This window comes from Fistularia commersonii, chromosome 30, assembly GCF_037954325.1.
Source record: "Fistularia commersonii isolate RoL2024-O1a breed Wild chromosome 30, RoL_Fcom_v1.0, whole genome shotgun sequence".
In the NCBI taxonomy this organism is placed as follows: domain Eukaryota; kingdom Metazoa; phylum Chordata; class Actinopteri; order Syngnathiformes; family Fistulariidae; genus Fistularia; species Fistularia commersonii.
The window spans coordinates 5,615,034-5,637,093 of record NC_141313.1 but is presented as its reverse complement, the minus strand read 5'-3'; the positions used below and the strand labels follow the sequence as shown (position 1 = coordinate 5,637,093).

At 41.0% G+C, this 22,060-nt stretch overlaps 1 protein-coding gene across 2 annotated transcripts in view; it reads left to right on the top strand.

Annotated features, from left to right (window-relative positions):
* atxn1a (ataxin 1a) overlaps nt 1-22,060 on the top strand; it is a 104,807-nt gene that overhangs the window by 51,163 nt on the left and 31,584 nt on the right. Inside the window, exon 3 of one of the 2 annotated variants that reach the window (XM_086177684.1) lies at nt 20,524-20,639. The gene's annotated coding sequence lies outside the window, so the exon portion shown is untranslated. Of the gene's footprint in view, nt 1-20,145; nt 20,640-22,060 lie in introns of those variants that run through there. The other variant, XM_086177685.1, reaches the window with a different exon arrangement.

Sequence of the window (22,060 nt, the reverse complement as noted above, 5' to 3'; positions counted from 1 at the left end):
TTCTCCCTCAGGCTTTAATCATAGAAAGATGCATTTTTTTTCTTGTGGCAAATTAACAACAGTACTTATGTACATATCTGAAGCTCAAATAATAGCTATTATTGTTATGAATGAAACACGGCCATAGAAAATAAGTGATAATCTATTTTAAGGTAATGTCAATAATGATGTCAATAAATACTGCTGCCACATACTCATTTGGCGGCAGAAGAAATGTGGGATTTACTAACATAGCAAGCAGGATGTGTTCACTGACTTCCTTTCAGGGTATGAAATCATTAGCAACATACAGGCAATTTAACACCTTGCCATCTCATAAGACCACACACACACACACCTTAAACAGCATATGGGAAACCTGCAATCGGTGTTTTACACATTTTTTTTTCCGCACAAAGATGTGAGCATTTGAAATCCCAAGTAAACAAAAGTGAAAGAAAAAGTACAGTTGAACGTTGTTGCAGAAAAACAGAAATAGTCCTGAGCACTGTAGCACGGTGGTTGCGGTAAAACCTTGAGTGGAAAGGGGACTTTTTATCCTAATATGCGTATGCAAGGAATACAATAGTTGTTATTGATTATGAATAGGAGCTTTGATATCTAAAATGAATCATGTTTCCAAACCTACGTCACATCAGCATGAGCTACCGTGCCGCTGTATTATGTGTGATGGCTCATTTTCATGCAGCAGATCCACCTTTCTAGGAGCATCATTATTCAGTGCATGGTTTAGTATAATTCTGGTTTGAATTGCAGTCATATGTCTTCATCCCATGCCTTGGCAAGGAAGAAAAAAACACTGGTTACCTTAAAATAGCCTGCAAAGCCATGCTTTTCCTCTCCATAGCAACAGTTCAGTGTTGAGCCAACTTGGAATTGATGGAGTGGATTCTCTTAGCACCTTATTTACTCTGTGCGTGTATGTGTGCGTGTGTGTTGTATGTCTTGCTGTGAGTGTGTCTTTGTTTATTCAGGCAGAAAGACTTCTAAGACAATGTTTGTTTGTTTGAGTGCATCACCGTGGAAACCTAGAACACGGAGTGCAACCTGGTGGACCTTGCTCTTCCTGAGACTTATCGTGAACACCTCACTCTGCGTCGCTACCTGTCAATGTGTCATTCCCACATAAGTACGATAAATATAGCTCATTACAGAAAGGCACAGGAAGTATTACCTAGGTTGAGAACAACAGACTGAATCTTCCTGTTCACATCAAATATGACATATTCACATAAATGATTGCACTCTATTACCTTCCTTTAATTTATCATGCTCATGAACTCAGGGACCCAACTACTGTAGATGAAGCTGTATCTATTTGTAGCTGCAGGGCAGACACCAATACACAAAAGCAAGTGCATAGACACAGTGTGTAGAGTGAGGCAGGGCAGGGGTTGCATCTCTCCAGATGGCAGGAGCCGCCCACACACTGCCAGTTGTTATACAATATGTATTGTATAACAGTAGAGAGAATCTGCCCCCCCTTACACACACACTCACACACACACGCGCACACTAACACACACACACCACCCCCTCTACCTCCCTCTCCCCTCCCTGTGCATGGTGATCCATCATACAAATGCACAGAGTCATTCACTGACAGTCCACAGAGTCATTCACTGACAGTTCTCTCTGCAGTAAACACACCGGACGCACTCTTGAGACGTGTGTCCCTCTTCGCGTACGAACAGTCCCTCATAGAGACACGGTGGGCTCCTATTGGTCCAGCCCGCGGACACAGATGCCGTTTTAACAGCTCTGCCCTCCTGTCAACAGAGATACAGATTTTCAGTTAGGTACTTCCAGCTGTGCAGAAGAAGGGCACTAAGAATAAGTATCGCTAACATCTTTTCGCGATAACACTTTTTAAGACACTCGGGGACACTTTAGAGGCAAGATGGCGAGCAAGTAATATAAAACCCCGAAAATAATAGCTTTTTTGCCAAGGGCCATAGGCTTGGTGAGCAGGATGGTTTTGAAGAGCAGTATTGTGGCTCTCCACTGAGAAAGTTCCAGAAAGTGGGGGCGGCCACACTGCGGGCTCTGCCAGCAAACGACTACAGGCCGGTGTTGTAGCACCACAGGGTATAATGGTGGAGTTGGTCTGATGGTAACGGGGGCAAGGGCACTGTTGATGAGGGGGAGTAAATGTGCGAGATGCAGTACTTGACTGGAAGCCAGTGAAGGGTGGAGTTGCTATGCTGCCAGAGTTTCGGTTCAGGTGAGATGCATGCCCGGGGTAGGAGAGCACTTTAATGCCATCATTTTCGGATGGCACGTAATGGAGGCGTACAATAATCTTTCCACCGTAGCATCTGGGGGCACAGAGTGAAAGGTGGAGTCCTGGCGTAGTGACACCCGGGTTGTGAACTTCAAGGTAGTGTCAATCATTTATCTATTATTTATAACATGCTGCGGTATCGCTGTGTTTACTTGCCGCAGTAACTCACCCCTCATGATGACAAACCGTGCGCTAATGTTTCGTCACATTTCAATCTCACATGTTCAGCCGGTTTCCTCATGCGGACGTTGAGCAGGTGTTTGTGTGTGTGGGTGCCTGCGTGCATGTTTACGTGTGTGTGTGTGTGTGTGTGTGTGTGTGTGTGTGCGCGCGTGTGTGTGGTGAACAGTCCAGGTTTGACCTTCGTCAAAGCACATTCCATTCCTCGGTGGAACGCAGCGCGCTTGGCTATGTGCTTCTCAACTAACCTAACACACCTTTAACTATCATCTCACTCTCTTTCTTGTGTATCTTTCTTCGTTTAAATATTGCAGCTCTACATCAACTTTCCCCCCATGGCTCCATTATCCTTTCCTCATGGATATCGTTCTTCCCTAAATTCATATTGAAAAATTGTTTAAAGGCACCCTCAGTGCCAACCTGTATGCCCCTGCAATCATTTGACTTTATTACAATATGATACACACAGCTGCAGTTACCACACAGTTTTTCTCTTACTCTCTCCCTCTCTTTGTCTATCTGCCTCTGTCTGCTTTTGTGTGAACAAGTCCGTAATACCATGTGAAGAAGCACTGAGACACTGAGCAGACTAACTACAGAACTACAGAATCCCCAGGTGATACACTCACTGCATGCGTGCAATTGTGCGTCTGTGTGTGCGTGTGCGAGTATGCGTAACTGTGTGTTTGTCTGTGTGTATATATATATGTATATATTTTAGTTAGTACTGCTGATATGAATGACCATCTGGTTAACCACTTTCTTGTATTGCTGTAACAATGCGCACACACACATGCACAGATTTACTCTTCGCTTTATATGGGCGTGTCCCTCCGCATCGCAATACTGTAAGACTGAACAACAGGAGAGTCGTCACCTTTATGATCTCTCTTTGTGCTCAAAAATGCTTGTGTGCGTCTGTTTTTTTTTGTTTTTTTTTGAGTTTGGTTGGATTATCACTTACCTCACCTAGAGGTAAGTCACCAGGCGTTGAGGAAAGTTTGGTTGGGATGGAATGTATGCCATGGAGGTGAAGGACAGGGAGGGGAGGGACAGACAGATGGAGGAAGGCAAGGAGGAAAGAGGGTGAAGAAGGACAAATGTGACAAAGATGGTGAGAGAATGGAAACAGGAGGGGAGGGAGAAGTGGAGTGAGGTTGCGTTTTAAAAAAGGAGGAGATAAAAATCTCTGTCTCACGGTATCCTTAAAACGTCTGGGCAATTTCTACTGTAAACACACCATTTAACAACAAGAAATGTCAAATGTCTTGCTATGAAAACACAGGAAGTGTCTTCTTTTAATGTCAGAAAGTGATTTGTTTTGAAGATACACCATGAAATACTAATTGCAATGTTTATTGCCCATTTATAACTGCTTGACAAAGTTCTGTTGATGATCCGTGGATACTTTATTGTGCTATTTCATATTCACTTCCTAAGGTGTACAATAAACTCAGTGACAAACGTCTTATGAATGTGCGTTTCTTTAAGATAAAAGAAGTTAATCTTTTCTCTGGTCTAATTTTAATATGGTCTGCAGAGATTCGTGTAGGTTGTTATAAGAGACAGGCAGAGGATAGATGTTTGAATAAAGAATGAAAAAGAGAAAGCGGATGAAAAGGCTGCTTATGTATTCAGATTCTTACTTAGCACTGAGCGTGGGTGTGCATTATGTATTATGAACTCAGTCAAACAAACATGCTATCGCAACAAGGGAGACACACACGCACACACACATGCTTGCACACCCTACACAAATTGGTGTTCACAGTTTACGCAGCAAGAGTTCACGACAGCGACTCCCTCCATCAGCCAGCGCCCAGTCAGTAGTAATGATGTCATCCTCTCTGTGTACGCGCACACTCAAACACTCACACACACACACACACACACACACACACACACAGAAACCAATGCCTTTCACATATTTTACACTCATTATCAGTGAGTGCATCTACATCGAGTAGTTTGACAAGTTCTTGGTAATTGTAAATGAACTGTGAGATGTTACATTTGTGTCATAGTTTAATTCTAAAGGATGCCATTCATTTTTTTTCTTTAATTTAAAGGTTGTGAAAATGAATCTTTACATGAAATATACTGACATGGGATTTCCCCCATCTAATCATTCCCCCAATGTAACAGTGTTTTTTTTTTTGAACTGGCACTCATTTATTAAATTATACCTTTGTTACACAACTCCAGACAAGTCAATCATGCAAACACTGAAACTAAATATGCTTTGGCAACTATTATCCACCCCCATTAAATTACTGTAGGGTTATGGATGCGTGGTTGCAGAGCCCCAATCCCACCTCTCGTGGTTCAAATGAAAGGTGCCCTCGTGTGGCCGTTATTACTATTGATTGATGAAAAAGAACCAAGCCGTCAATGTATTGTGACAGTGTACTGATTTGGCACGCAGGTGGAGGGAGACAAAAAAGTATATACAACAACCACTAGTTTCAGGTTTTCATAAGCATATAAAATTGTATTTTAACATCGCTGAACATCCTGCATGTTCACAGTAAGGTTCGAAATTGTAGCCCTTAATAATCTTTTAAACTAGCGACATGTCAACAAAGGGTGTGTACCTTTGGCCTTAGTTATTTTTTGTTACTGCATTATATGATTCCACAAAGCAGTACATACTGTACACACCTTGTGTGACTGGCTTGTCATGTGGAGAGGCTTCATGCAGTTACTGTCAAAGTGATGTCAAACCACACACACACACACACACACACACACACACAACCCCACGCAGCAGGAAAAGCTAGTTTGGTGTCAAGCGTCGTGGGTTGCCGTATGCAAATGACTGTATGAGAGTGAACGCTTGTGGGCATGTCTGTGTGTATGCAAGGTTCCCATGCAGAGTCCTCCCAAACAGCAGGGTTATAAATAGATGTGGTTCAGTGTGTGACTGCTGAAAAAGAGCCTGTAACCCGCACTCTTAAAGGAGTATGACAGCCATTAATGTGTCTGCCTCTCTTCATTCTTATACTCACCATAAAGTGCAGCGTGTAAGTAGAGTCAGGCGCTTCCTTTATAACCAACAAAGTAGTTTCAGTCAATTTAACAACTACTTGTTTTTCCTTCCTATTCTCTCTCATGAGAATTATCCATAATACATTATCCCGAATAACTACCACATCACATCACTGAAAATGAGTGTAGATCTTTATCCAGTTCATCGTATTTGCCTATTCTTGTATGCTTTGCGAGAACAGTGTATGGATATGTGCAGTAACTCAGCATGTTTTGTATCATCACCCTCATTATATGAGCCTTCATTTAAAATAGGGGGTGCAGAATTTCCAACACCCTGTCAGTTAACCAACTGAGCGTGGAATAGAGCTGTGTGTAAAACATCCTCCGAGTGCACAGTTGACAAGTGTATTCAGTATGTAATAGGCCACACATGAGTAAACTGACTCAGAGGGCCACATACTGTAGAGTCAACAAGGATGGGGGATTGGAGGCGAGGTGGGGGCCGGGAGGAGCGATGAAAGAGAAAGAGAAGGTCAAATGAGGATGTGCAAGATGCAGAGCTTGCAGACACAGTGAGAGATAAAGTGAATGAGAGGGAATGTCAAAAATGAACGAGAGAATTAGGACGACTGAGTGGAGAACAGCGGGCACAAAGGGAGAATGCAGGCGGCAATAGAAAAGGAGAGAAACAGAGGTAACAAGGCGTGCAATGATATTATTTCCCCAGACCAAGCAGCCACTTTAACAACTGCAACAAATAATGAGTCCAGCTTTATCAGCCGTGCAGATTGGCCATGGTGATACAACAGGCTTTTTCACGCTCAGGAGTGAAACTCATCATCTAAACTGTGCGGGCAAATGTTGTTATGTTAAAGGGAGATGGGAGGCTTGTTTCTTTACGTCACCGGGTCCATTTGTGCCGCTCTGGAACGACGGTCACGTTATACTTGATCAGCTCAGGCCTGATGTCTCGGCTGCCTATTAGCACTTTGTAAAAGGATGCTATTGTATGTATATACGAGTGTGTGTGTGTGTGTGTGTGTGTGTGTGTGTGTGTGTGTGTGTGTGTGTGTGTGTGTGTGTGTGGTACGGGTGTGTGGATGTGTTTGTATACTCACATCAGTCTAATACATGCTGCAGTGACTAACAACACATAAGAGTAGCGTTTTTCTGTATTGATACAAGCCTTCTGGCTGAAAATGAGGCGACAGAAAGTTAAACACTCTTCAGAGCCGAAGAGAACATCTCTGCCGGCTGGCGTCTCTCTTCTCTAGAGTTTTCCCTTCTCTTTTCTATTAAACATACATGGCAGTATTATAAAGCAGGTTCACAAATATATTTGCCTGGGATTTGGTCTGTGGTTGTTTGGTGTGCTTATCTTTAATTAATGCAGTTTATCTCGTTTCTTTGCATTTTTGCCATATTTCCCTCTTTGACTCAGCCTCTTCATCTCTCTTCATCTGCCTGTCTCAGTTTCTAGTGTATCATTGCTCTGGTTCAGAGGAGGGTGGCACAGAACTTGTCTCTCAACAGAGCTTTGTAGAGAGTGTGTGTGCGTGTGTGCGTGTGTGCGTGTGTGCGTGTGTGCGTGTGTGTGTGTGTGTGTGTTTTTGTGTGTGTGTGTGTGTGTGTGTCACCAGTGTTTGTAGCAGTGTCTCAATAACACTGCATTAGTCTTTGAAGATCTTAGAGTAGAGGCAGGAGAGAGAGAGTCCCAGTCTGGCTTACTTTTTTTTTTTATTTCTTCTTTTGTTTTCTGTTTTCTTTCTTTTACTTGCCCCACACTTGTCTCCCACTGCGTTTTTTTTTTCCCCACTCCTGTATTTTTTTTCTAAACAGTCTCAGTTCAGAGACGCTTTTTTTTTTCTCTCTCCTTCTGCTGGGCACAGGGGGTAGAAATAAATGTCAGTAGTTATATTGCAGTGATTATATGCATTCCGCCGAGGCAATTGATTGTCGTGAATAGAAAATTGTGACGATCAACACTTGAGAAAAGAAATGAGTTGTCTTCAAATATACCAGTTAACCCATGGACCCTGCGTGTATGCTATGGTTTTAAAATACATTTATTCATTTATTATCTATCCTGCTCATCCTACATTCAGGGTTGTGGAGGGACCTGTACCAGTTCAGCCATTCAAACAGCAGTATTTGGTATGATCGAAACTTAATATTTATGTAGTTTGTGTGTGTGATTGTGTGCTAATTGTTGGTCATTGTTGATAGTCTGTTGTTTTTTTTTAAACCGCCAACAGTTTTGTATCTAACTTAAAGGTTTTTCATCACTCAATTTCCTGGTAGCTTTTTCTCATGATGTTTTACAACAATCAAGAGTCTTTGCTTTAAAAATATGTGATTTATGAATTCAAAGAAAAACTAGCAAATTAACAGCTAATGTTCAAAACCCAAGAGTGAAGATTAAAAGTTGACAGTAATTATTGCATTCATTGTAATTATATATTGCACTTTTCAGAGCTTGTATTTTATGTTTTGTGATGCATTGCCCAGGTCTGCTTTAAAGGCGATAGTAATTGTTTTAATTTAATTTATTCTGATCTAAATATGCATCAGATATTTATATTTTTTCACACCATGGGGGAGTGCGGCTCTGCTTCAGTCCCCCTACGGGTGGAACAACAGAACAGCCTTTGCTCTGCGACGTTTTCCAGCACTCTCCACTTCTCAACAGCAAGATCTTGTGCTCCATCAGATATAAATCCAAGTCCCTGTATTCCGCTCTGTGCTTTTACACACAGCCTTGCCGGTGGGTGATGTCATTTTTTTTTTTAAACGTGCTGCTATTTGTTGGAACGGAACACACGAGCAGGTGTAGTTTTCCTGGGTGGGAGGGGTGTTGTTTGTTGTCTTCAGGACCACCCGGGTGAGAGGAAGAATCTTGAAGAACCCAGACTGCACACCGCATTGCCTAAGGGCTCGCAGACACAGTCAATTAGTTTCCGCCAAATGCTAATTGGTACCCCTGTTTGTAGTTATTGTGTAATAGTACTGAAAAGCTGTGTGTTCCTTCTCAATTCACTAACAGCTTTATTAAAATTGTCCACCCGAACTTAGCACAAAGGTGTGGATTGATCTGCAAATTACTTTGAGAGTCCCTTCTACCTGATTTGTCTATAAAATCACATTTTGCACTTTTTCCACAATTGTTTTTTCTAGCTTCTTACCTTCCTGTTGCTTTGCGCTCTGTCTCATCCTTTTTTTTTTATTTTAATCCTTTAAGCGATTCAGTGTTAAATTCCATCTATTGTACACACCCACAAAATTGTCACTCTTACACTGAAATGGCTATGGCTGTTTAAACAAGTGGATATTATGGTTACTAGAAATACTACTCTGATAAGTTCCAGCATGACTTCCCAAACAAACATCCCAAAACATACTTCTTTCAGCAAAGGTACAGAAGGGGATGTCAACAGCAGCTGAAACAAACAAGCAAGACTGTATCCTGGAAAAACACCAGAACTACATTTCCATAATTAGCGGTGACTCATACAAAACTTTCCATCAATAACCGGAGGCCGGATGCGTATAAGCAACTCGAGTTTCTCTTCTGCTCTCATTTCAGCCACGTACAAACCATCAAATCACCATTACCACCATCCCAGCTTCCTACGCCTCTTGCAATTTAACTTGATCAAAAACACCAAAGGTTCCTACATGAGTGCATGATGTGAGCACGCTGCGAAATTGCAGCGACGGTTACAACCACCTGACAGCGCATTTGACACAACACAAACACCGCTTTGTTTTTGAGCTCCTATTTAGTCATTTGTCACTTCCTGTAAGACCTTAAGGCTCCTTATACTGATTTAGGTATGAGCAAGCGCCTGAAAACTCAGGGCTCCGAAGGTGACATCAGAACAGGCTGAGCCACTATCTCGGAGGAGATTTTTGTGACGTGACGTTACTGTTGTGTCTCTTTTGTTTGGCCGCCCAGCGGCTGGCAGTCTAAGAAACCCTCTGCGAATGTGTGTGTGTGTGTGTGTGTGTGTGTGTGTGTGTGTGTGTGTGTGTGAGTGAGTGCGCGCATGTGTGAGATTGGTATAGTGATAGGGCTAAAAGAATGAAGTTCAGGCATAAAATGACAAAATGCAGGTCTGCCTCATAATGACAAGCAGATGATATAAAACTGAAGGTTTGCAGTTGTATCGCTAGCAGAGAAAAGAGCTTCAAAAATACTGATGCATCCCGTGATCCATGGCCGTGAAAAAATGCATAAATGCAACCTCAGTAGACAGCCAATGTCAGCGAACCATTAGCCTTTACCACCCACCGCCATCAAGTTCAGTGATATGGCTAGCAACTGGCAAAATTAGATTAGCACACATAGAACTGAATCCTGCAACGGGAGAACACAAGAGCAGAGTAAGAGGAACGTCATTCAGAACACATACTAGATGAGCAGTGTTATTATTTTTTTTTTTTTTGTGGGGGGGGTTGAAATATGGTATTTCACTCTGGTATTTATTAACGGTGACTTCTGGGTGAAAGTACAGACATAGAAATATGCACATTATGTTCTCATGTGCCTTCAGCTCAGATGACAGTCAAGAGCAGCTGAAACCCAAGATCAACCTCTTCTTTTATTCAGTAAAGTGAAGGGAAGGTGTGAAGGATGATGGGAATTGCAGAGAGTTCACACACACAGGAGCTCTGTGACATGTCACATGATTGGTAAAGGGAGATGCAGAATTTGCTTTTTTTCACCTTTAACATCTCTATGCCAAGGAGTCACATGCAGGTCACATGAATAAATCAATTCAAGCCATTGGCTTAAATCCTGCTAATGTTTTGTTCATGCTCACAATGCAGCCTACCTCTTTTCCCACAATCCCGGGTTCATCACGAGTCATGGACGTACGCAAAACAGCTGAGAGTCATTGTCAGTGAAGCTGGGGCCCGGTCACAGCCACTTCCTCTTTATGCGTGAAACACAAAGTCACGGGGTAGAATAAAGATGCAACGCAGTGCGGGATAATTTTCATCTGCTTGTTTTGCAGGGGCTACATTACTGAAAGCTATAAAATAAATACTAACGTCTGTGAAGGAGTCTATTTTCTCAGACTCCATAATCCTTTTTTGGGTCACTTTAGTTGTTCCTTAATTTTTAATTTTCACCAGAAAACTGTAAGTATGCTACTATTGTCTGGTTGGATTTTTTTGTATCAAGAAGTTATCCTTGTGCTTTAGAATCAAAATATTGATTTCTTTAGGGATGAAGAATAGTACTATATAGCTTGTGTAGACACATTCATTCATAAATTACACTGCAACACATCAGGATCCAGTTCAACAGGTATCCAGTTTTGTTTCATTACATATTCAGCGTTTTATTCGAGTGGTATTTAATCAAAATGGCAGCTGCAAGATGTTTCTGTAACCACGGTAACACAGGGAGGAAGCTAAGTCTCCAGTCGTGACACGTCATGGGGTATTCCTCATGGATGAACCTCTGGCAAATTTCCTCAACCAATCTTTCCTGAGCAGGGAACAGGTTGTAGGCAGGAGTGTTTTATGTTGTTATGGATTCCACTGGTTCTCCTGGAAAGATGACCTTTGGTGACTTTCAGCTTGAATGAGCTGCATACATCATCCTGTGATTCAAGTTGTAAAATGTTATCTGGGACATTTTATCAAAACTAAGGGATATTATTAGTGTGAAAAAACCCACAAGGAATAATTTAAAAAAATACATCATAATCATGCATTGGAGGCATGTTCACCATGGTTACATTTCCTCTCCAGCAGCACTGCAGGTAGTGGATTACTTTCAGTTTATATAAAGTTATTGAACCTCTCCGGTCAAAAAGGCTCACACTTGAACTGGTTTGTGCTCCTTCAATCTTTTCAAAAAGGGAAATATCCTGACATTATTGTCCTAAATTTTCTCAACACAACACACATGGTGTGCCCTAATCACAGAATCACAAATGAGGGCATTGTTGTTCTAACTGCACATTTGTGAACAGTCAGCTTTGCTGTGAATTAACATGTAAGAATGCAGTTGCAACGGATATTTAGTTGTCAATGTAAAAACCGGACAGCTGTCTTGTGTGTGTTTTGGGGGGCGTTAAATATCACTGGTTTTCTCAGTAATGTCATTATTCAATCTATAATGGGAAAATCTGTACGTGTTATTAAGCAGAGTTTTTTTTCTTACTGAATGTGTCTTGTGAGACATTAAATTTAGCAAACTATAGGCCTGAGAGACACACACTCACACACACACGCACACACACACACACACACACTTTAGCAGGGTCCATTTGTCTGGTTGCTGGGCGATGAGCTCACAACAGACGAGCATAACAACCCTTCTCCATCAGTAAAGGATAGTGCTCTTCTCTAGTAATGATGTCACCCCACTTACCCACAAAGATGCACATGCATGGCCACATTCACGCGCACACGTGCATAAACACACGCAGAAACGTGCACTTGCGCACACATGCATTCATACACAAATACGCTTCCAGACCACACACTTATCTCATCCTCTTTGGTTTAACCTTGGGTTGCTTGTAGATGTATTTGTCTGAATGTATGTTTGTGTGAGTGTGTGCGGGATGGATGAGGAGTGAGTGTCACCGCTGGGCAAAATATTGTAGGGTAGGTTGTAATCTCCCTTCTGGTATTGGCACATAAATCACACACATGTACATGCACACACACACACTCAAGCACACAAGATATTGCTCAGACTATTCATTTTACCTGCTGGAAATCATAATTTAACCCAGGTAGACTCTAAATGTGTATTTTATTCTTGTCCATTCTTTCCTCAAATGTGCTCCGCAGTACACTCCTGTGGTTGCGTATACAAAGTACCTGCTCAACTGGTTGCACTTAATTACCGTCAAATGGAACATGCATGCAGTTTTTCAGGCAAAATGTCCTCGAAAAACCTTCAAACACCAAAGTGTTAAAGGCAGTTTTTCACCTTCACTATTTTTCGATGTCCTGGTTTAACCCATATAGAAATGTTGTCAACGTTGTGCAAAAAAAAATATCCTGAAAAAAAAAAAAGTTTTGGAAAGTGCAAATTAAGTCTGACTTCTATTTGCGACAAAGTCCCCACAGACAAAAGTATGTTTGTGTGGAATAGAGGAGATATTTATTGTTAACATAAACCACTCTACCTACTCTGCTCTCCAGTGTGTGTTTGCACTAATACACACTCTCCTGTGAAAGTAATTCATTTAGAATAAACCACTCTTGAAACACTCGCGCACAAACACACACACACACACACACATACACACACACACACAGACACACACACACAGTCAAGCACATTCTCCAGGTCCAGCTGTGTCTCTGCCAGGCTCTCCAGGGCAGGTCGCCAGCACAGTGAGGTGAAGAGAGTGGCAAGAACACTAACTGGCAAATCAGTGTCCAATTAAAATCTCTTAGCAGTGTGTGCGTGTGTATGTGTCTGTGTGAGTGAGTGTATATGTGTTGTAGAGTGTGTGTGTGTGTGTGTGTGTGTGTGTCCTTGTTTGACTGCCAAGGAGAGGTGTGGCACAGAAAGCATACTTCCTATTCTCTCAGAGTGCCCTTGTGATGCAGAATTTCACAGCGCAACACACACCCTCACACATGCACACAACCTTGGATTCTGTCATAGTCCATTGTCCTATATTTGGTATGAATGAACACACTCTATGTTAGCTTGTATGTGCATGTTCTGCTTGCAATTTTAAGTCGTTTTTGTACTCACAGTGTAGAGCTCCTATGGCCTGCTTACATCATGAGGTGGTTATGAGGCATTGTCATAAATAGTGATGACTGTCTTCTAATGAAAACTGTGAAGTAGCTCTTATTTTTCAATGGCAACATTTTATTGATAGATGGATTTTGGCTCTAGTGAAACTTAATAGAATTCCTGCAAATATGTTATTCAGTCAATAAAAGGAAAATAACCAGAACATTGAAGTTAAGGGGGTAGAAAGGATGAAATGCAACAAAATTGCAGTATAAGTCAAGCTTTCTATTTCTCTGCTGTTTTCTGCCCTTTTCAAAGTTCAACCATATGCATCACAGTTTCAGAATATTCTTCATACAACTATGCATCCTGGTTGCAGGTTCAGAATCTATTAAACTTTGCTACAGGACAAGAGAATGCAAAAACCGAATGCAAAAAAAAATCAAAACTGCCTGCTGAAAATATCAGTATCACTGATAATAGATTTGAAACTGCAGAAATAATATTGCATACCGACCTTAGTATTATGATGATTATGTATCCTGATAATATTAACAAACAATAAGATCGTGTTTTGATAATATTGCATACTGAATCCATCATGTTTTAAATTGTATTGAGGATAGCATTTGGATCATATTGTATCATTACTATATGATTTACACCCTTAATACTGAGCACATTATAGATTTTCTACCGATTTTCATTGGGCATGAAAAAATAGCCTGAAATGCCTGTAGTTTTGACAAACCTGCTGCTGGTTGTATCCAGCTTCCAGTGTCATTTCTCATCTCGGTGTGTTTGGATTGCGCGCATCCTTGACGGCCCCAAACTTTAGCTTATTATTGTGGGTCAAACTGAGGAGAATGGCTTTAAAGGGTGTTTGATTGAAGAGTTGAACAAGGGGGAAGGCCAAGGGGGAGAGTTTTGTTTACGGGGAAATTCTTACCACTCTTTTATGTCTTTCATTGTCAAAGGCTTTGTGGCGGCTTCCTGGATTGGGATCTTTGTTTCTTCTTTCTGTTCCTCCAGCAGTGTTTCATAAATTTGGGCGTTAAATTTGTTAATAACGGGAATGTTTTCATGGCACTAAAGTAACACAGCTGCTGCATACACACTTCCAGGAACAAAGCATGTGGAATGTTAGACAAATGATGGTAATAAGTAAAAGACACTGGTCTCTACACACGTGTGCACCCAAGATAACATTCCTTCCTTCCCCAAGCACCTTGAACCTTCAGAGGGCTGATTCCCGGCTCGTGGTATGGCAGATATGCTGAAGTCTGAGAGAATTGGGTTGTGGTTGAGGAAGGCATTTCCCTTATATTACAATGATGGTCAGGCCTATAAGAACACTACACACACACACACACACACACACACACACACACACACACAAATACACATATAAAAAGACCCAGTGCATTCTTCTGCCCCAACCAACCAAACAGCTGTCAGACACTACGTCAGCTCCCAAAGCATTTGGTCTGTGTGTGTGTGTGTGTGTGTGTGTGTGTGTGTGTGTGTGTGTGTGTGTGTGTGTGTGTGTGTGTGTGTGTGTGTGTGTGTGTGTGTGTGTGATACAGCTAGTGTGATTGTCAGTCCTATTAAAGATTCATCATAACTTTGTACCACAGAAAATAAAATTCAGCTGTACACGCAAAGATGAAACTCTATTTTCATTCCACCATAATTCTCGAGCCAATTCTGTTGTCTTCGGAAATGAAGTTTTTGTTTAAGACACGAGCACCGTTTGCATTGGTTCAGGTGGCTCACTTCTCCCCCCCTACTGTCAGCAATCTGAAATGCATACTTATGCAGAAGAAATAGTAGGAATGATTTCAAAGGCAGAAAGACAAAATTATTTGAAAATTGATAAGAATGTATCATGCCATGATTTAGTTAAAACACAACAGTCTACATGAGACAATTTTATTTCTTGTCTAGAATTTTTTTTGTAATTCTGCAAAATATGCAATTAAAGGGTATTTTTCTTTAGATATTTTTTTTTGTAGCTTATGTGAATTTGAATTTTTTTTTTTTCATATCTTATCTTCTGAACCTTGGGCCTTAAAAGTTCAAACTGCCCATGTTATTACTCTTACATTCAAGACTGTACTTTTCAGCTGCAGCAAGTACTTGTTGAAAAGACAGGAATGCAACCTTCATGAGCGTTTTAGATACGCCTACTGTGGATTTTAGCTTTAGAACCCAGTAGTTGTGGTTCCACAGTCTAGAGCCATTTCAAAAAAAGACTGCCCCACGAGGCAAAACTCGTACATCAGGCAACGGATTTGGCTTAGTCTTGGCGATTGTGGGTGGACGTGTTTTTTTCCTTCTCTCCCTTTTTTTACCACCCTTGGCAAAGAGAGGGAAGGGAAGAATGCAGCCACTTGTACAGATCAAGTGATGTTTGAGTGGACCGAGGTATTCGGAGTGCAATCGTACCAGCATCCAGTGAAGTACTGAAAAACACCCACACATGCCAGACATATTAAACATTTCGATCTGGATCGCCATGCGTAATCGCAGACCGACAACCATGGAGCCGTTCACTGGGTTTAAAAGAGAATAAACAACAAGATAAGACTCAAAACACTGAAGCGCCGACACTCCCGAAACATCGTGCAAGATGGTTTTTGTTCTCCTTCATGTGCGGTGCAGAAGCTGTGTCTAAAGCATTGTTCTCTCACCCGTATTTGACAAATTCAGATGATATATTTTACTGGCTTGTCTTCGCTCTCAGTACTGTTTTTGTTTTTGTACTTTTGTTTCTTTGTATTTTTTCGAATTGGTTGAGGACTCGCATTGATCACATGGTTATTGTGTGACTATGTCTCCGGCTTTGACCAGCTGTGACTGTTAAATATATGAAATATGAAAGGGGTAACAAAAAAAGGCATACCTAAATTGAACAAAAATGAGACATAATGACACATTCACAATACTTTCCAGGGTTCTGCTTGCTCCTCTGTACTTTGCTGTTCAATCAGTCTTTCAAGTAATGTGGTCTACATTGTGCCATGTCTAACTCAGTTCGTGTGCCTGGTGTAAAGATCGGACATGAATAATAATTTTTTTTTGCATTGGCTTGTGTACGACTGTAAGTGTAGCCTGGCGGGTGATAAGTGCATGCGTGTGTGTCTATTTGTGCATGTAGAGGGAAAAAAAAAACTATCGAATCCGACAGGGATACAGTTTCATTGCATTTCGTTCATCACGGTCATATCCATCCTGCATCTTGAAACCTCAGACTGAAAATAAAGTATCAGAATCCGGGTCTTGATATTTGTCATTTATGTCATTTGATGAAGATTTATATCTACCGCTGCAGTGAAGCAAACACTTAGCAATAAACGTTCATCACAGTATTCCTCGCTTTATTACTCTGAGCAAACTCATTCCATCAGTTCAAAGCCTGCATAAGTGTTTAGTGTTTAATAAAATCATACAAATAAACATGAGAGCTTGATATTCTAGCACTGGCTCAGGGGATTTGCTTCAAGCTTCAGTTTGACTGGTGGATGCACTGCGTAGGTGTTAGGGATCAAAGTCTAGAATTCAATCATTTCCATGTTAATTAAGAAAAAAAACTCTTAATAGCTGAAGGGCTGGTTAATAGTTAATAGATCGAACAATATTCAGAAGCTTCCTCCCTCTAATAGATTGCAATTTGTCCAATACTTGGCCATTTCTTTTTAATTTTTTTATATACATGAGTGATTTTACCAATATTTTTGAATACAGTCAAGGGTACTGTCTTGGCAAATTAGAGTCTAATTTGATAAAGAAGAATGCATTGTCGCACAATGTTAAGTAATTTTGACCAGGCAATGTTCGATATCTGGAAATCGATAATATTATCCGTCTTCAGGGTGTGATGGCCAGATGAAGGACACAAATGCAGGGTATGAGGCAGGAGCAAACAGATCCTAATTAGTATGATCTATTGATTAACTGCTGTCCAATTTCTACGTGGGAGTAAATACTTTTCAAAAAAAATAACCCGACTAATTACAAAAAAAACGAGAAGGAGGGGCTCGTGAGGGCAGGCAGGGAGTTCATTGGTTAGACACTCTAGGGAAACACTTATTAACAGATGAAGATGAATTACTGTTTATTATGACGGAAGGAATCCAGGCAAAGGCAGGAACTACAGCTGAAGAGTTCTTGGACTAGAAACTGGAATATCAAAGAAAAGCCGTTATGACAGCATCAGTGACGCAAAAGCACACAGGGAAATAAACACACATGTAAATTCAGAGTAGATAAATGTGCAGGAAACAGGATGGACGCACAAAGGAAAGGCTCAGAATTTAAAATAGGTGATGCTGAACCTGAAATCAAGGAGCAGATTTTTTTTTTTTTCTTTTTCTTAAAGTAACAAAATAATGGCACAACCACAGCTTTGAAAACAGCTTGGTGTTGATGACGTTCAATAAATGTTTCTATGTAGCCACGCCCAAATTGAAAAATCTCAACGTGAATGAATAAAGATGCTATCATGGATTTCTGAACCAATGACAATATGTCATGATATTCTGTTCTAAATACCCTAAAGAAGTCTGTTGTCACATTTATTCTTTCCCCACAATGCGTGAGTGTTATGTACGTAAATTGTTTTTTTTATTGATAGGACTCATAGGAGCCTGATGGTCCAACACAACTTATCAGCTCTGCTTATAACGAGATTCAAGTGATCAACCATTTTCCGACCGATTAAGCAAAAAAAAGTAATAAAAAAAAAATTTAATAAAACCTGTTGCTGGGGGGAAATTTCTTTGGGTTATAACAGCACAACAAATTTCTCACATGAGAGAGAAGAGAAGCACTGCAGTTACCAGTGCTCACTCTGTAGTCTTTGCTATTTGAGATTTAATCATATCTGAAATCAACCAGTATTGTGATATGATTGTGGTTTGTGTAGTTTAGCGTGGTTTCTCAGAGTTTTAAGATAAAAAGCTTGATTTCTTTTTAAGTTCTGGCTACATCTTATGGAGAATCATGGATGTTAACTACCACTGGGCTGCTCGGGCAAAGCAGGGATTCCATGTCCCTAATACATGTTAAAGTTCTCCATGTAAATCATGGCTCTGTGTCTTGGTGTAACCTCCCTCCTTCTCAGCAACCATCTTCCTCCCTCCCTCTTCCGCTGACATTTTTTAGCTTCCCATACTCCCTGCTGTGCCTCACCAGCTGAGCCAGTATTGTCCTCCCAGTTAGTTTATATCTGCCTCTTCTCTGCCACCATCTGCTTCTCTCTCCATCGCTTCTCTTTTTTGTTCTCCGTCTGCTTCGCCTTCATCTCTTTCTTCTCCTCTTCCCTCCATCTGTCTTCCTTTGTGTCACCTCTAGATCTCCCTCTCTCTCTTTCTCTGTCTCTCTCTTTGTCCATACATCTTCTCAAGTCTTTATTTGTCCCTCACATTTTTTTCTTTTTGACACTGTGGGAGGGGTTCTTTTCCTGGTCGGTGTCTTGTAATCAGTTGCACATTCTTCTCTCTGTGCCCGCATGGTGTTAGTATACGGGCAGCCAGGACAGACAGAGTATGTGTGTGTTTGTGTGTGAATACACGCTTAACTTATCCTGACATTATATTGTAGCACACAGTGAAAACATATTGATTTGCCCATATCTGCCACACCAGACGTTTCTTTCTTTCTCCCTCTCATTATGTGCCTCCCTCCATCACTATGTCTCATTGCCTCCATAGCTGTAAATCCCTCATCATGCATACATAGCAAATGCGCGTGGGATGATGATATTTTACTATTATGAATGTAATGTGCAGACACGCACACACACAGACACACACTAGAAGACACACACTGTAATTCCCCAGTCTGTCTTCTCTAAAACACTTACCCGCAGTCAGTCAGCTGCACACACACACACACACACACACACACGCGCGCGCATGTACACGCGCACATATGCACTTCCCCACCCCATTCTTGTCTTCAGACATGTAAGAACTGGGTCAATAGGATGTTTTTGACCCACACACAAACATTCACATATACACACACACACACACACGGGCTGTCGCTGACAAACGGCTGGGAACATGTCTCTTATATCGTTGTAACATCCCCATCATTCCACCACAACCTGCCTAATTAGTCCCCCAGTGTGTGACTCTGTGTGTGTGAGCAGGCGTGTGTGTGTTCGTGTGTGGGTGTGTGTGTGTGTGTGTGTGTGTATGTGTGTACTGTCAACGATCAGCCAGTCTGGCTCCTCCGCTCGGGTGTGTGGGCGTGTGCTCCAAAGTCAGCTTGTTGCATGTGTTAAAAGATGCTGTGGGAGGTTTTTTTTTTTCTCTCTGTAAATGTGACAGATTCTGTGTGTAACTCTGACCTCCGTTTGTGCTGCAGTTTAAAAAACAATCAAAGCCTTAACAGCAACAACAAATACAGAGAAGAAATGTCAAGCTAAGGGAATTTTTAACGGCATAAGTGAGAGTCTTCCATATTTCAAAGAGGAAAATAGAAATGCATGGGGTGGGTTGTCTATACTTTCCCATGTAAAAATGTGTAAGAATTTAATAGGTTACATTTTCTTTTCTACACATGACTTGAAAAAGCTGATGTGTTATATTTCCGTGAAGATACAGATGTGTTGATTTAGATCCAGTTGTTGTTACATAATGCTTCTGATTCTCTCTTAAGAGCTGTAGAAATCGGCACCCATAGACGATCGGGTTTTTAAAAAAAAAAAAAACCCTAGTCCTGTATAAATGTAAATACAAAGAATATTTGCCTTTGTGTTGCCAGTACTCACAATTCTATTTCTGCTGTAAGATGAAAGCACTCTCTTTAAACCATGTACTAATTTATATTTTATAAGTCATTACCCTCAAAAGTAGGTGAGTAGTTTTAAATATTTTCATTTCGTGAGATTATTGAGACTACTGAGACTGTTCCTTGATATTTTCAGTTACCTGCTGGAAAAATATAGATGGAAAAAAGTCACCTTAATGACCCCATCCCTACATTAATATCTCCATCCTATACCATCATAATCTCAAGGATTGAATAAAAAAACACTATTTATCCAAAAACAGTGTTGAAGTTTGTTTGAAATTAACGTGAAAAGCCCTTGGAAGCCTTTTAATGTCAGCATTTGATGCCGCTATGTTTTTGAAAATGAATTTAACGCATTCCTTCGTCAAATAAACGTCAAATAAAGAAAGCTGTGTTTCTAAACATATTCCAATATGTCTCGTTCCTGCCGTCTCGCACAACATGGATAAACGCTATCAGGGTGAAAGTGCGTTTTGAAAAAAGAAAAAAAAAAAAAAATCAACTCCTGATTACTAAAACTTGTGTTGTTCTTCTCCACCAGGGAGTGCTGAGTTCCCGAGTCAACACACTGCATTCTGGGACAGTCTGGAACCCTCTCCATGGGCCGTACCATGTGCTGACAAACCAGGGGTGTCTGGAGGAGCTGTGTTGAATGAGGTGAGAGCGTTCCCGTCCCTCCTGCTAACGTGCGGACACTTTTCGTCGCTTTCCGTTGCTCTGACTTTCACTTTTGCATCAATCTGGAATGGAAGCTTTATGTAATGAGATTTGAGGACAGAAGGTCACTGCTTACTGCTGAATCATGACTGACAAAAGGCTACGGTACAATTTAGGACTTCCAGCCCTAAAAGCTGTTGGTCTCATCATTGTTTTGATGTTATTAGTCGTGACATCAAGGACTTTTTCAACTGTTTCGTTTTCTCCGCAGCCAAAGGGGCTTCTTTTACTAATGAACTTGTGACTTTGGTCACAGCGTAGATGTGTGTGAAGTGCTGTTTGATTCCAATATGAGTGGAACAGCTCATCATACGCATAGTCTTTCTGTCCTCTAGCCCCTCACAAACCAAAGCCTAGTTTCAAATTATTGTCCTCCCGCATCCCATTGGCTGCCATGCAATGTAATGACTTTGCCAAACATTATAGAGGATTACTCATTTAATCTCTTTTTCACATACAGAAATAAGGAGGGCTGTTTTGTGACTAAAATAAGTTGAGCCTGGCACGTACTGGCTTTTTTTTTTTTTTTGAGTCGACACACGTTATTTGGGAGTGAAAATGGCTGATAGGAGAATCCTGTCAGCAAAAGGCTCAGATGTCTCTTCATGTTCTCCCTGTGGCTTCGTGGGTTTTCTGTGGGTTCTTTGGCTTCCTCCCACAGATCAAAACTCCACAGGAGGTTCACTGAGGAGTCTAAATTGTATTCGTGTGTGAACGTGAGAATGTGCAGGTCGCATGTCCGCCTGTTGTTGTGTTTTTCTTTCCGCATGTAGACAGGTACCCAGGATGTAACACACTTCCTGCCCAACGTCAGCCGAGATTGAATCCAGCCCCCACATCCTGAATGAATGAATGAATGAATGAATGAATGAATGAAAAAAGCTCCTGTCTTGAGAAATATAAATATTTTAGAGTAAGAAACAAATCAATTAAATATTAGAATTTGGAATCCGTGTCGGACATGAGATTTCAATGGAACTTATAACAACACATTATTGAGGTGAGCCATAGTCAGTAATCTAAATAGATCAGAAAACACTTAACAGATATTTTGAATATGAAATAGTTACCAGGAATGTTTTTTGTCTGCTAAAATGTACCAGTACACCAATATATCTGTTAAGGGCTTGATATCGGCCAGTACAATTTGCTGACTGATATACCAAGAATATAAAGCTGTTATCTCCATGTGTTTCCTTGAAAATGCGATTGGGCGGGTAGACATTTTTGGCACCGCTAGTTTGCCTCATGACAAGTTGTTTATTCTTAAAGCTTCATCTGTCGTTGCAGCAGGGTGATATATGGAAGTGTGTAAATGCTATTTTTTAGTATTTCTTCTTTCTTTTCCCAAATTTGTTTTT